The sequence below is a fragment of the Lissotriton vulgaris genome, chromosome 2_1 (genome assembly GCF_964263255.1).
Source record: "Lissotriton vulgaris chromosome 2_1, aLisVul1.2, whole genome shotgun sequence".
NCBI lineage: Eukaryota > Metazoa > Chordata > Amphibia > Caudata > Salamandridae > Lissotriton > Lissotriton vulgaris.
Window position 1 is genome coordinate 1,429,461,331 of NC_141687.1, and position 11,990 is coordinate 1,429,473,320.

Sequence of the window (11,990 nt, forward strand, 5' to 3'; positions counted from 1 at the left end):
GCATTCTATATTGCAAGCTTCATTAATGAAACAAACATATGTAAAATCTCCTCTCTCATTGCCACCCATATTCAACGCTGCTGGGAACATGCTGTTCACTCGCATGTGGTTTTCACGTCAACAGTTTATTTCACTTCGAAGTCGTTTTTTTATGAGTGCAACACCAGCAAAAGGCATATTCATATCAGACAGATTCAAAGGAGGTGGTATGCACACCTATTTCTTATTTTTTAACGTGGGCCTACAGACACGTGCGGTTGGAATGCTATACACAGACTTGGTGGCACCACATCGAAGGGAGTATAGTGATATAAACTCTGCCATAAATAATGTTCTCTGCCATAGTGTAATCAAGACTCAGTTCCAAATGTGTGACCTACTAGTCCGCTGTGTATGCCGGTGGAGTACTTCAACGAGATAGGAGTACTGCAGGCCTGTGCCGCGTAGGCCGTGATGGTCTGAGGAGGCTGCCAGGGTCGCGGCTCTCTGGCTTGAAGCTTGCACCGACACATGGTGGGCCCTCTTCGACACACATCAGTGTCAACAGGTGAGCATTGAGGCCTGGGTGCGCAGGGGCGGGCAAGACTGATTTGGGACTAGTGGCCCGGGGTGCAGCAGGTGCACAGGATCGTAGGCAACACCGCTCACGGAGATGGCATCAGCCTCATGGCGGGGTGAGAGGTGCCGCCCTGGCAGACATGTTGGGCATTCTGGAAGAGTACCACGCCCAGAGTTACGTGCTTTTTATTCACACCCCTACGCTGCCGGGCATACGCCGGGCCAGCCCACTCCGCTCACGCTTACGGGGGGACGTAACAAGCTACATTTCCACGATCTTCCCCACTGGCTGGGGTGACATGGTTGCGTCCACTGTCCACTACACTCCAAAACACCAGAGGTGTATGTCGACATGGATAGGTCTGTGGTCTGCATACTGCAGTCTGCCATCACATCAACGCCACACTAGGCATTGTGTACATTCTCATTCATGGGTCACTTGCCTCCTTTGCACATGCCTGGTGCCCACCTCTTCACACAATCTGCTATTGTGTGGCTGAGGTGCCATGCCGTTGATGGCTTATGTACATGGCTGGCCCAGGTTCCCACAGTAAGTTGTGCTGTTGCGTCTGGTGGGTGGGCATGTTGTATGTGAGTTTGTAATGTGTGCATTCCCAGTGTTGTGAGTTGCATGATTGTGGAGTTGGTGTGTGGTGTGTTCATTTGGTACTTGCCAACGAGCAGTGCATTTCTGTAGGTACCATCCTGTTAGTGCTGGTTGATGATGGACTGTCGGAAGATGTAGGAATCAAGCACACTGCCTGGGTGGTTGGCATCGACGTTGGTGAGGATTTCCCGGTGGTCCACTATTGTCTGCACAATGAAGGAATTTGTGTGCTTTCTGTTGCGGTGATTGTGTGCAGTGTTTGCAGGGGGCACAAGTAGGAACTGTACAGTTGATTGCCACCAACACGTGCGGGAAGCCAGCTATGGCGTAAATGCCTTGCTTGGTCTCCAGCTGTTCCTGCACAGTGTGGGGGTAGTATAGATAGTGGGTTACTAAGCTGATGAAGGCATCCTGGACAAGTTTGAGGGACTTTGATAGAGCTGGCTGTGAGACTCATCTGACTCTGGTGGTTGTTGGTTGGAGGGTGCCCGAGGCCAACATTTGCTGCACGGCCAGCAGCTTTGTCTGAAGTGCGATGTGGGTTGCACGCTGTGTTGATAGCGTCAGCCTGTGGGCAATGGTGGTCAGGATGCAGAGGATGGTTTTCCTTTTGAACCTGTAGTTGGCAATGACTTTCTCTGATGTTGGGTCTGTGAGGTTGGGGCGTTTCCTGATGGCTGCTGTCTTTGTCTGTGCTACCTCAGTGTTGGTCCGGGAAGGACATTGGGGGTTCAGGGGTGGGGGGGTCCTGGCAGTGGGTGTTTTGGCCCTGTTGGGGCTCTCAGCTGCATGATGAGTGACCCAATGGCATCTGTTGCCCTTAAGGTGTGGCTCTAGGCTGAGCTCGCTTTTCTGGTACAGGCTGTCGTCCGACTTTACACTAGGTCAGAGCAGGTGTTAATTTCCTGCTGCTAACGAGCCTTATCACCTGTTTTGGGTTCTCATCGCTGATCTGGCTGGTCATTGAGAATGTTGCAGAGTGGTGTTGGCACAGAAACGCCTACTCTACATCTCATTAGCGATAGTTGTCGGGGTCATCTGTGGCGATGTTTTTTCCGGCTGCTATCTCAGGTAAACTGGTAATATGGACTTATCACCAGCTTGTGAATGGGGAGACCGTTTTATCGTGTCTTTGGCTATGATAAAGTGCGGTTAACTTGGCGATAAGTCCTTGAGAACATGCCCCTTTGTCTCTTTGTAGCTCAAAGTGGATGGCACTGTGCCAAGCCTATGCTTAAAATCTTTGCTAGAAAAACAGATATTTGAGGTGAGCGGATTCAGAGAATCGCTGGAGTTGTAAGGTGCTCTATACAGGAGCTACTCTTCACCTAAATATGGGAACTACTCAGAGTGCTCTGCTTTCACACAATGCAGGGCAGCAAGCAAAGTTGCTGTGCTGCATGAAAGTGAGAGAGCAGAAATGCTCCATATTTACAAAGTTATGGAGGATTTCGGCTCTCTCCTTTTGCTGGAGCACTTTGTGCTGCTTGGCAACAGCTCTGGCACCCTTGCATCACAGTTGCAGTACACGGTTGCGCATATATTACTAAAGCATTGTGTGGTAGCACACTGTCATTTATTGAAAATAAATGTTCCATTGAAATGGCCACTAAATTTGCACAAGCATTCGGTTTTAGTGAATGAACTATATTGTACGAAAATAAAGTGTGGACATCAGGCTTTTACTAATATTTATAACGTGTGCTTCACCTAGTTAAGTGCCTTGATTTGTTTTGAGCGTATCAAATCTTTGTTTCCATGAGAATTTAAAAAAAGTTCTCCATTTGTGCTTTCACAATTACGGATATATTTTGTACAGTTCATTTATTGATGTTTAAACTTTGTTGTGTGTTAGATAAAAAACTGACATTCAACAGACTCTCCTATCACACATCCTATCCCCATCAAGATTGCCACAAAGTTCACTTTACAATCTCATTTCACTTTGTAGCATCCCCCCACTTTGGCCCCAATTTTCCACTGATGTCTAGTGAGCTTTCTCTTGACCGGTAAGCATTTAGGGCTAATTACCCCCTGGGGGGCCGAAAGACCATTGTCCTTGTTCTGATGGTGAGACTGACTCTGAGACTTGATGTTGCACTCCTACCCCTTTTTTGGGGCAATTATTTGGCTGGTATTTCTGTACTAGCCATCCCCATCCACTGGGGAAAAGATTTGGGCTGAGCCCCCTCAATCTACCCTCATGGAGGCAGCGGGATTGTTGTGTCCATTCTGCAGTGGGAGCATGGCACAATGCCTGGGTGAACACCCCTTTTTTGGACCTATTATACCAGCCTTGTTGTGTGGGTTTTGCCCAGGGCGGTCTGGGATAAACCCTACCAATACATCCCTGGGGGCAGAAAGACTGCTACCCCTGTTCTGGGATGGGGACATGGCCCGATGCTTGGATGGAGTGACCCCGCCCTATCTTTTTGGGCCTATATTTTTCCTGGTATTTTGTGGGATTTCTGCCCCCTTCAAGAGCAGATTGTGTGTAAATACTCTAATACAACCCGGGAGGGGCAGAAAGACTGTTGCGCTCATTCTGGCATGGCGGTACAGAGCAATGCCTGTGTAAGCTCCCCTCACTCCTGTTTTTTATTTGTTATAAAGATCCCTGGTGCGTAGTGGACTTTCTGTAGATTGTGGGGTATGTACCCCTTATTCACACCCCAGGGAAAGCAGAAAGACAGTTATGCCTGGGTGTGGGGTGGAAACATGGCATAAGAACAGGAGGGCTTCTTCCCCCCTCCCCCTCCAGAAATAAAATTTTCCTGGTGTCCAATGGGCTTTCTGCCTCGTTTCCCCGGGGCACATATGGGCAAACCCCAAAATTCACCCACAAATAGGCAGGAAAATAGTTTGGCTGGTTTTGAGGTGGGGCTTAGCCCTAGGCCTAGATGGTCCACCCCACCCCACACCACCTTTATGTGCTTTATAAAAATCCGTTGGTGTCTAGTGGATTTTTCTGCCCCTCCACCTCTAAAAAAGAAAAGAGAATACCTCTGGTGGGAGCACCAGAAGGATTTCTAGTCTCTAGTGCAAGGAAGTGCTGGACATGTCATTAGCACTTGAGAGGCAGTGCTAAGGACATGTCCAGCACACCCTTTGTTTCAAGAGGTTATACACACTCAAAGCCACACATTAAATTATTGTCCCAACACACACACATGACAAATGTGGCTGATATCTGCCTCCATGACATCTCACAAAATAAGTGGAAAAGGACAGAGCCCACAGTGTTGGTGGTGTGGAGGTAGTAACACTTGTGACGATTGTCAGGTATATATTTATTGTCCTTCAGCAAAGTGGTAGGGGTATTAGAAATCAATCATGACATTTATTTTATATCTCAGAACAAAGGAAATCTCAAGGCTTCTCAGTTGCAACTCATATTGATGCTGTAGTTGGTAAATACTAAAAGGCCAGGAACATTACACTAGTGCTTTTTATTATTCTTTATTGACAATATTATTCAAAACATATAAATACCTTATACTTAATTTAGGTTTGATCCAGAATACTAAATATATTGCCAGATGTTTTGTTTATTGCTGTGTATATACGCAGAATGTGTGCAGCCTTATAAATGAATAACTCTGGCTGCCTTCAAAAAGAAAATTATGGTTCTGTGTCTGATTTACTGTTGCATTTCGAATATATTTTTATTTAAAATTACGTAATTATAAACTAGGATTATTAATCATGTGGGATGATATTGCTATTTTGAGATGTTTCACTCCAGTTACATTGAATGTGGCTCATAATACAACACATCCAAAAGCAATATCATAGCCCTTTTGGATTTGAGAATGTTGAGCCCAAGGCCATAAGCAGATGGTGTCTTCAATTGGCAGAAGGTTTCTCCCACATTCAGACACTTTCCCCTTGAACAAGGGTAATGTCTTCTTCAAACTGACAGCCATAAAAACAGATAAGATTGTAGAAAAACTGAGAGATTTGATGCTCTATAAATTACACAGTGAGAGAAAAGAAGGAACATTGATTGATTAGAGCAAATGATTCAAATCAGTTGAACTGGTTAACCCCTTGCGTGCTGCCGTCAGCTGACGGGAGCACTACCTCGCTAGTGCTGCCGTCGGCCGCGAAATCGCGGCCAAGGGGCTAATACACACATGATTTTGAGACTAATTTAATTAAAGTAATAGGCCTAGACAAACAAGTTACTTACCTTTGGTAACACATTATCTGGTAGAGACTATCTAGGTGCAGATTCCTAACCTTTGAATTTCCCAGGTGTCAAGCTGGATCTGGAAACTTTTGATCGAGCAATAATACTTGTGACACTGTCGGGTGGCTCCATTCGGCTCTGTGTGATGTCATCGGCAGCGCCGGTTATGACGTTGCGGTCACCTATATAGGCGCCACCCAGGTGTGTGGACGTCAGTACTTTTTGTTTTTGCCATGCCAGAAGTGCTGAGCGACGATGTAACTGACAAAAAATTGTGCAAAACTAGGGCTCTGAAAAGGGGAGTAACCATAATCCTAACAAAATCAGTCCGCAAAGTGGCGAGGCATGGATGTGCCCATAAGGAAACTGTAGCTAGATAGAGTCTCTACCAGATAATGCGTTACCGAAGGGAAGTAACTTGTTCATCTGATAGAGATTTCTAGATGCAGATTCCTTACCTTTGAATTAGATACCCTAGCCATACCATCCCGGCAGTGGGTTGTGGACCAATACCTCATACAAGGAAGTCCTGCAGGACCGAATGAGCAAAATGCCCGTCCCTGGGGACCTGACTGTCCAGGCAGTAGCGCTTGGCAAATGTGTTGAAAGATGCCCACGGTGGTGCCTGACAGATGTCCAGGGCAGGGACACCCATAGCCAAGGCCGTAGTCACAGCCTTTTCCCTGGTGGAATGGGCCCTTAATCCCTTAGGGGGAGGCTTCTTAGCCAGGGCATAGCAGATCCTAATGCATAGAATGACCCAGCGAGAGATGCTCCTAATCAAAGTCAGTCGTCTACCTGGAACTCTTTTCTGTGATCAAGGTAGAACAACAACACTTTTTTTGGGTCCAGGGAGTGAAGACGCTCCTTTTCCTTAAATGGATATGGAGGAGCAAAGAAGGGGGGCAGCGTGATAGACAGAGATGGAATGGGATCACCACCTTCGGAAAGACTGAAGCACAGGTGCGAAGCACCACTTTGTCTAGAAAAGACATCATGTAGGGAGGTGTACAAGATAGCGCCTGCAACTCACTCACCCTTGGGGCAGATGTTATTGCCACTAGAAAGGCTGTCTTGGTGGTAAGCAGCCAGAGGGGACAGTTGTGTAAAGGCTCGAAGGGAGCACACAAGATAAGAGAAGACCAAATTTTGGTCCCACTGTGGCCTAACAAAGGGCGCCGGTGGAAACAAGTGAGCTAGTCCCTTCAAAAACCTATTTATATTCGAAGACCTAAAGAGAGGGGGTTGTTCTGGCAGCTACAAAAAAGCAGATAGAGCAGAAAGATAACCCTTGAGAGATCCCAAAGCAGGGCTTTTAGGGTTAGAATGAATAGAAGAACAGTAGAAAGAGAAGCAGAAAGAGGGTCAATTTTGTACAGTATAATAAAAATGTCTGCCAGCGGCAGGCCTATACAGTCTTAGTGGAGGGCCGCCTGGCTGCCAAAATAACGTTACTTACTTCGGGAGGAAGGTCGAAAGCCATCAACTGCCGCCACTCAATCTCCACGCATAGAGGCGCAGAGTTGACAGGTTCGGGTGGAGGACCCTCCCCTGCTGCTGCAACGGAAGATCCTCCCAAAGGGAGTGAATGTATCTAGGACCCTAATTAAGACATTCCCGATTTAAGCCCTTATGTGGTTATAACAAATCATATCCTTATAAAGGCATAAGAATCATATCCATATTAAGTCATAGCCAATGCAGTCCAAATACGGCAAGGCTACTCCCATAGACTCCTAAAAAGCACAACGCGTTCTTAAACAAACCAAGCCTCCAGCAGCCCAGGAATTCCCCCTGCTTCTGTTTTGATTTGTCCTAACAACTCCTGGAGTCCTGAAAGAACTGCCAGTTCTTAGTGACGTCTTATGTCCAACCTTACATTCAAACTCGGCACCTTCCAGGTATAAATATACTAACATCTGCCTTAAGCAACACACAGTGGTTTGGAGCAGATCGGCTATCTACTTGCCCGACGCCCTGCTGATGCGAGTGACCAAGGAAGCCGACCCTCCCTGCTGACGCACTGAGAGAGACGCAGTCTTTTCTCCTGCCGAGAAATCCAGCTCCAGTGTTTCCCTGACACCCTCGCGGGTTGCTGGGAGATAGAGTCCTGAGAGAGAAATACAAGACCTCCTTCATTCTATAACCAAGGTACGGAGCTGATTAGACCCATAGAGCATTCTTGATTCAGATTCTTAGCAAAACCTGTAACTCATCTACTCCTTCCCTGTACTAGGCTTAGGTTAGGTACACTGGGGTAGGCGTATCTTAGAAACACCAGTTGAGTATGTTTAGTCATTATTTTATTTTATGAATTTTATCCATTTTAAGTATCTTATGGCTTAGAAACCATATAAATGCTTTTACAGTATTATTTCATAATACTCATTTTACACTACGCACTTTACTTTATGACAAGTATTGCAATTGTGGCAATTAATTTCTCTTGCATGGGAAGGAAGACTGCTCAATAAATAACCCTTTTATTGAAAACGCCCGTCTCTCTATTTCTCTGCATCTCTGGTGAAACGAAGCATGCACGATTGACTGAGTAAAATAGCTATCTATTGTTTCCGCGACTCTGGAGATATACACCTTATTCTGAAGGGAGCAAAGTTGTCATGTTTATGCGGTTGTCAGAAGCTAATCCCTCCTTGTCTATTCAGGAAAGCTAAACACCTATTTGTTTACTCGAGAAAGTTTCTAGTGACTTCTGAGCTACCTGGCACACACAATTAAGTCTAACATATTTAATAGAGACCTAGTCGACCTCAGTCCTACGTCTAAACTATTGTTTATGTTATTCCAATGCGCAGAGCTTATTGGGAATATAGGAACTACACTACATGGCGCCCAATGTTTGGTAAGGCGATAATCTAACTGAAGATACTAGAGTAACTCAGTTGTGCTTTTTCACACAGACCCCTTTCTCTCGTAAAAACTCCAATAGACGTCTGGAGTGGGTGAAAGGTTAATATCCGCCGATACTTAGTAGGATGAGAATCCTATGTGTTAGTTTACGTAGAGTCAACATTGAAGGATACAGTGTTCCAAAATATTGTGCACCTAATCTTTGTTTCCTTGAAACTTGCTCTGCAGCTTTTCTGTCAGCAAAATGTCACTGAGTGACAACGAAAGGGAGAGAGCTAGACTACCAGCTCAACTCTTGACGGAAGACACAAATCTCCAACAAGATGACCCGGATGCAATACTCATGCTAGTAAATGTAAGGAAAACCTTAACTATAAAACTTATAAAAAATGGAGTATCATCAAGAGGTGGTACAGTGATATTTGTTGTCGAGGCACATGAATATCGGCAGACAGAGGTATTTTATTCATGGATAACTTTTCCAGCAGCAAATGCTGTAACACACGAGTTCCACTACTACAAAGCAGGGGAACCTCCAGAGGAATACACCCCTTTTGAGGAAGTTGAAATTCCACTAACTTACCAAGAGCATGAGCTCTGGTTTAAAGGCGCCCTAAAACATCAAAATCACGTTACCAGGCTCGGTCCACTAGGTAGACCAGGAGCCACATGGCCGGTTCTAGCCAGCTATACACCACATCCTGACATTGAAAAAATGTCTAGCGGAGAACTTTTAGTTCCGCTAAAACAACTAATTAGAATACATAGACAATTGGTACAATATGTCATGCGGACTTTAACAGTCCAACCAGCAATACAAATTCCACAATACACCCCTCACCAGGGGAACACTAATGAAATTACACCACAGACCATACAATCAGTCATTGGTAAATTACCCGCAAAATGGGAATACATTCGAATTTGAGAAAACCTGACAGATATCAAGATATTGATACACGTCCCTCTCGATCTTTTCAGACTTCTTCACAGAAATCGGAAAGAAGAGGACGGTCAGAACATAAAGAAGAGCGCGTCATGCCCAAAGACAAAGAACCTGCTCATCAAAGTAAAAAATTACAATTTCCCAAAAAGAAGGTAGCCAGTATTAAAGTAAAACATGCTGAGGATCCTGAGGACACAACTCAAGAACGGAAAGTAGGCCCAAACAATGCTAGACAGCGCAGCAGAAGTGACCATAGCTCGCAAGATCCTGATGAATCTTCTGGAGACAGTGGACATGAATGAATACATTCAAGTGGAAACTGCAGACACCAGAGTTAGCGTGCCCCATAAACTATATGAAATAACATTACGTAAAGAGGGGGACAAAACTAGGAAAATAAAAGGTCTCTTCTGGGAAAAACTATCTAAAGGCTATGATATCCTTCTAGCAGAGAAAGACTGGCCACCAGGGTTTGTCAGGGAGTGCCCACATGGCGAAGAAATGATTACGCCTGCCTTCTCAAATCAAATTCTAATTCATAAAAAATACAAATATGCTAGAAAATGGGCAGTAGCCCAAGCCCCTGCATTATATAAAAATCATGTAGGATGGGATGAGGATTCTCCTCGCCATAAAATCCAGTTAAAAAATCAACCTACTGCACAAAGGCAGTATTCTGTTAAGCAAGAAGCTAAAAAACAAGTCAGGGAGATCTTAGATCAACTTGAGTACCAGGGGGTGATTGAAACATGCACCTTACAAATGAACACTCCTTTGTTTCCTGTATCCAAACCCGACAATTCATATCGTCTAGTATTGGACTACAGACACTTAAACTCCTGTTGCAAAACATTTGCAGTACAAAATTCACACAGTGCAGCACTGATGAATAACATCGTGCGCAAAAAATATAAAACAACATTAGATATTTCAAATAGTTTTTTCTATCAAAACATTGCACCAGAAAGCAGGTATTTGACCGCTTTCTCCAGCATGGGGGCCCAAAAGCAATTTTGTCGACTCCCACAGGGATTCAAGAATAGCCCAGGATTATTTTCAGCCAGGGTAACAGAGTTACTATACATATATGATGATGAGGCATTATCTTATGTCGATGACATCTATCTTACAGACAATGACCTGGAGACACACTTGAAAAGAGTGAACACCATCATACTTGGGTTCGCATCTGAGGGTACACATTTAACTTTACAAAGTCACGAATTGCCCATCAGATTGTCCTATTTTTAGGCAATGAATTATCAAGTGAAGGCAAAAGCCTAGCTGACAACTTCTTAGAGAAATGTGCAGTACTCCAAGCTCCAAAAACGCTGAAAAACTTACATTCAATTCCAGGTTTCCTGAACTTCGGAAGAACTTACCTTCTAAATTATGCAGGAAGGGTTAAACCACTCTACGAATTAATAAAATCGGATTTTAAACCAATTAATTGGACTCAGAAACACACAGAAATTTTACTATCATTATAAACAGACATGTTAACTAAAACAAGACTGCAAACACGCGTAAACGAACGCAACCTTGTAATCCAAGTCATCCCAGGAAGATGTGGATTTACATACCTGACCTCTAATAAGGGTGAAACGGTACCAATAGCTTACAAATCACGCTTGTACACATAAGCTGAAATGAAATTCAGTTCTACTGAAAAAATTCTAAATGCGGTTCAAGCGGCTGTAGCAAAAGAAAAAGCCCTAGTTCATGGGAAGAGGATATCTGTTTTAAAAGCAGTATCATCCCTTGAAGCAGTGACAAGACAGAGCATTCAAAATGCTATGGCATTAAATCCAAAATGGATACAATGGGTTAATTCTCTTGATACAACTGACGTGATACACGCATTTGATCCCAGAATGAAAAAGCTAGAACATCTAGAATACGAACAAGAATGTCCTCTGTTGATCGAAATTCTACCTCTGGAACAATACACCTGTGTAATCTACACAGAGAGATTTGCACAACACTACTTTGTGGATAAAAGAGCTTATAATGCATCATGCGCAATTGTAAAAGGTCGCTGGTGCATGGGAAAATTTAGACCGTTAATCACTAAAACTGAATCGCTCAGAAACTATGCAGCTGAGCGAGCTGAACTACATGCTTTTAAGATGGCGCTTGAAAATAAAGATCGCGAATTCCCCACACTAATAGTGTGCGATTCGCATTACTGCGTCGAATCTTATAATAATTCCATGCAGACCTGGATTGAAAATGGTTACAAAGATGAAAGAGGTTGCACAATAAAGCATAAAAAGCTTTGGGAACAGGTAGTTCTTTTGCAGAAAGAACTACAAAAGACTCACGTGATACATACGCAGAGTCTTCAACGTGATGGCGTTCACGTTGCAGGGAATTCATTGACTGATAAAGCCACAGCGGCAGCTGGTCAACATGCTTCCGTAGCTACAAAGAAGCGTTCTAAAAAACAAATAGATGGTGAAACGCCACTTGCAGTAAAAGCCTCAATGGAAGGCAATTATGCAGCATTACCTCTAAACTATCCACTCGGAAATACATACATAATAGATGCGAACTCCGTTCCGTTTGCTCAAATCCCTGGAGTGGGGGATAGAGTAATTCCAAACACGAACCAGAGAATCTTCTTGATACAAGAAGCACACATGGGAATGGGTCTGAGGCACCAAGAGAACCTGAAATCTCTAATAGAATTGCAATAAAAATACTGGTGGCCGGGAATGAGCGTGCAAGTTTATAACTTTGCAATGGATTGTCAAGACTGCAATAGAGATCGCAGTTATGAACCGGACCAGATATTAGACTCCAGCACAGTAATA